General features: G+C 39.1%; 2 pseudogenes; both read right to left on the reverse strand.

The window, feature by feature from the left end:
• Nucleotides 1-2,710: 2,710 nt before the first annotated feature.
• On the reverse strand, nucleotides 2,711-3,389 carry LOC117978711 (ATP synthase subunit a-like; annotated as a pseudogene).
• Nucleotides 3,390-3,648: 259 nt separating this feature from the next.
• Nucleotides 3,649-4,330, reverse strand: LOC117978713 (cytochrome c oxidase subunit 2-like; annotated as a pseudogene).
• Between the last annotated feature and the right edge of the window lie 251 nt (nucleotides 4,331-4,581).

The following is a 4,581-nucleotide window of genomic DNA, read 5'->3' on the forward strand; positions in this document are numbered from 1 at the left end:
AAATATTTAAAATAAAATACCGTTGAGGTAACAACCAAGTTACAGTTCTTCCAGCAGCACCCAGCCAGTGAGAGCCCTCAGATTTTAGAATTTTAGAGGAGAAGATTGTGGCCATGTCTGGAATTCAAAGAAGAACCAGTGAGAAGAGCTTGATAGAACTGATGGATGCTAAAACATCTAATATTAAAATAGAAGGGCAACCTTAAATGATAATATAAAATTATAATATTAATGGTAATTAAGGAAGCCATTAATGTTGAATTATGTATGTGTATGTTAAACATATACATAAAATATCATGAACATTATATTGTCTGTGCTGGTTTCATTAATGCTAAATTATAAAATTATTAAACTATGAATAACATTTAATAATATAAAATTATAAATTGCTATTGTTGAATAGAACTTTAAAGTTGAATAAAAGGAATATATTATTACTAATATGTTAGATTTGATAAAATATGAAATTTAAACATTTTAATAAAATGCTAAGTTTCCCAGTAGTATTTGTATGAAGTTATTTGAGGTACCGTTTGTTCGACAAAGAATGTGACCACTACCACCACCCCATCATACTCCTTCACTCATAAGACCAACCCCACTTCCATTGCTAATCCCACTAATACACTCACCAAGACTTCAATTCCTGACCCCCGTGTCTCAGGATACTCCTCAATAGCCATTGCTGTAGTATATCCAAAAACAACCATCATACCCCTAGATAAATTTAAAAAACCATTAAAGCCATATAACCTCCCCCATAATTCAGAATAATAACACACCCAACTACACCACTAATAATCAATATGATTAGTTCTGTGGCCGTGAATGTTATGATCAGGGAGATTTGAAGGGTGATTAGTACAGACAGGTAAAGTTTTTTTCCGTAAGGGGGGCTTGTTAGATAAGTGGCATTGACTTGCTATGATCATAAGAGGTAGAAGTCAGGCTGTTAGTATTAGAAAGGGTGTCATCAGGGGGTCAGAGGAGAAAGAGAGTAGCTAAATAGATTGTTGTTGGCTTGGTTGAAAAATAACAGTGGGATAGAGCTGATAATTAGGCTGTGAGTGGTCATGTTAATTCAAATTATATGGTTTTTAGAGAGTCACGTTGTTGGAAGTAGTATGATTGTAGGGATAATTAATTTTAACATTGGAGTAAGTTTAAGTTATGTACGTAATCTAGACCGTATCTGTTAGAAATTGAGACTAGTAGGGTGAGGCCCACTGCTGCTTCACAGGCAGCAAAGACTAATATGGTGATAGGTGTGATGTTAATTAAGGGAGAGTGTGTGTTTAGGGTTATGAGGGTGTTTACGATGAATAGAGATAATATTATCCCCTCTAGGCATAGTAGGGAGGATGTTAGGTGTGAGCGATAGATTAGTATTCCTAACAGTGAGGTAGTAAATGCTAATGTAATATTTATGTAGATGAGGGGCATTTTGTAAGTATGACTATCATAATCTAATAAGTCAAAATCATTGTTTTTGTTTATTAAACTACTTACCAATTTGACTCGGTCTAACCTTTTCTGGGATCGTTCATAAGTCAAACTTAGGATTAAGATAGTAACTAATATGAGTGATGATACAACTGTTAGTGGTAGATTGGTTGTTTGGAGGGCTCACAGTAGGGGTAGTAATAGGGCAATTTCTAGGTCAAATAATAAAAAGGTGTAGCAATCAAGAAGAATTTTATGGAGAAGGGAATGCGAGCAGAGGATAGTGGGTCAAACCCACATTCGTAAGGGTTAGACTTTTCTACGTAGATACTAAGTTGTGGTAATCAAAATGTGATGGTTATTAATAATGGGGCCAGGAGGGTGTTGACTGTTAGGGCTAGTGCCAGGTTTATTACTCTTTTTCGAGTGTTATCAAAACTAGTTAATTGGAAGTCAGTGGTACTGTCTATACTAAAAGAGTAAGATCCTCACCAGTAGATAGAGACATATAGGAATAGTCAAACTACATCTACAAAGTGTCAGTATCAAGTGGCGGCTTCGAAGCCGAAGTGGTACTTGGATGTAAAATGATATAATAGTTGGCGGATAAGGCAAACAGTAAGGAATGTTGAACCAATGATGACGGGGAGCCCGTGGAAGCCCGTAGCTACAAAACATGTTGAACCATAGATACCATTGGCGATAGTAAAGGGGGCATCAAAGTATTCTGAAACTTGTAGGAGGGTGAAGTAGATGCCTAGTAAGATTGTGATAAGTAGTGCTTGAATTGCTTGATTACAATTGTTCTCTATTAGGCTATGGTGAGCTCAAGTAATTGAAACTCCCGATGCGAGTAGTACAGACGTGTTTAAGAGTGGGACTTCTAGGGGATTGAGTGGATTGATGCCTGTTGGGGGTCAGTGTCCTCCTAGTTGAGGGGTAGGGGCTAGGCTGGAGTGGTAGAATGCTCAGAAGAATCCAGCAAAGAAAAAGACTTCTGAGATGATGAATAAAATTATTCCATACCGAAGGACTTTTTGGACGGGTACCGTGTGGTGGCCTTGGTATGTACCTTCTCGTACAACATCACATCATCATTGGTATACGGTTAGTGCATTGGTCAGTAGGCCTAGTGTTAGTAGGGTGGTAGAGTAAAAGTGGAATCATATAGCTAGGCCGGATGTCATTAGGAGGGCTGAAAGGGCCCCTGTTAGAGGTCATGGGCTGGGTTTTACTATGTGATAGGCATGTGATTGGTGAGCCATTATGTATTGTCAGGTAGGTAGAGGCTCACTAGGAGTGTGAAAACATAGGCTTGAATCAGGGCGACAGCGATTTCGAGAATTGTCAGTAAAATCAAAATTGTGAAGATGATTGAGGTTGTGGGGAGGTTGATAGTTGATAGCGCTAGTGTGGCGCTTCCGATTAAGTGTATGAGCAGATGGCCTGCCATAATATTAGCAGTTAGGGGCATGGCTAGGGCTATTGGTTGGATAAATAGGCTGATGGTTTGGATAATAATTAGTATGGGAATGAGGGGTGAGGGTGTGCCTTGTGGCAAGAGATGGGCTAAGGTATTTTTGGTTTTAAAGCTGAAGCCTGTAATTACTGCACCTACTCATAGGGGGATTGCCATGGCCAGGTTTATAGATAGTTGGGTAGTTGGTGTGAATGAGTGGGGCAAAAGCCCGAGGAGATTGGTTGTAGCAATGAAGATAATTAGGGATATTAGCATGAGGGATCAGGTTCGTCCTTTAATGTTATTTATTGTTATTATTTGTTTTAGGGTGAGTTGAATTAGTCACTGTTGAGTGGTAATTAATCGGTTGTTGATAAGGTGTTTGGAAGCTGGAATCAGCATGGGGAGAAAGAACGATTGGCACTGCAGCTGGCAGGCCTAGAATTGTGGGGGCAATGAATGAAGTAAACAGATTTTCATTCATTTTGACTCTCAAGGATTATTGTGGTTTTGCATGTTAATAATTTTTAGTGAGGTAGGCAGATGGTAGTTTGTGTTTAGTACTTTTAGTTGAATGATGAGGAATAATGTGAGGAGTATTGATGCGATGATAGTGGGTCATATGGTGGTGTCTAGTTGAGGCATTTCACTGTAAAGAGATAGCGATTCTCTTAGTCTTTAACTTAAAAGGTTAATGCTGGGTCAGCTCTACAGTGAACCTTATTAAGAGAGTGGGCGGTAGCCTATAAAGTGGATACAGGTCCTATTTCGAAGATTTTTAGTGGGATTAGTTCTAGAATGATGGTTATGGAGCTATGGTCAGCTCCGCAGATTTCTGAGCATTGACCGTAGTATACTCCTGGTCGTATGGCGGTGAATGTGGTTTGGTTTAGGCGTCCGGGGATTACATCTGTTTTTAAGCCTAATGTGGGGACAGTTCATGAGTGTAGGACGTCTTGTGATGTAATTATTATATGAACAGGGGCTTCAGTTGGAAGGACTACTCGATTATCAACTTTAAGAAGTCGAAAGTCACCTAGGTCTAAGAATAGTGGTGGAAGTATATAGGAGTTGAAAATTAATCCTCCACAATCGGTGTATTCATAGGTTCAGTGTCATTGGTGTCTGATTGATTTAATGGTAAAAGAAGGGTCATTGATTTCATCTGTTATGTACAGGATACGTAGGGATGGAAGGGCAATTAGGACTAGGATAATGGCAGGGGTAGAATCATTCAAACAGTTTCTATTTCTTGGGCGTCTGTGATGTTAGTGTTAGTTTTGTTGTAATTGTTAGGAAGAGGGCCTATAAAACTAGAAAGCTGATAAGAAAGATGATTATGAGGGCGCGATCATGGAAGGCGATTAGCTCTTCTATGATAGGGGATGTGGCGTCTTGAAGACCTAGCTGGGCTGCGTGTGCCATTAAGATATACGGGGTTTAACCTGTAACTTAACTTTGACAACGTTATGAAATAGTTTTTCTAATATCTTGTTGAAAAAGTCATAGGGGTTATGAGGCTGGCTTGAAACCAGCCGTAGGAGGTTCAATTCCTTCCTTTTTTGTCTAGGTTTTATGTAGACTGGTTCTTTAAATGTATGGTAGGGTGGAGGGCATCCCTACAGCCACTCTAGGTTAGTAGAAGGTTGCTCAGTTATTAGGACTTTTCGCTTTGA

This window comes from Pan paniscus, chromosome 19 (assembly GCF_029289425.2).
Source record: "Pan paniscus chromosome 19, NHGRI_mPanPan1-v2.0_pri, whole genome shotgun sequence".
Lineage (NCBI taxonomy): Eukaryota > Metazoa > Chordata > Mammalia > Primates > Hominidae > Pan > Pan paniscus.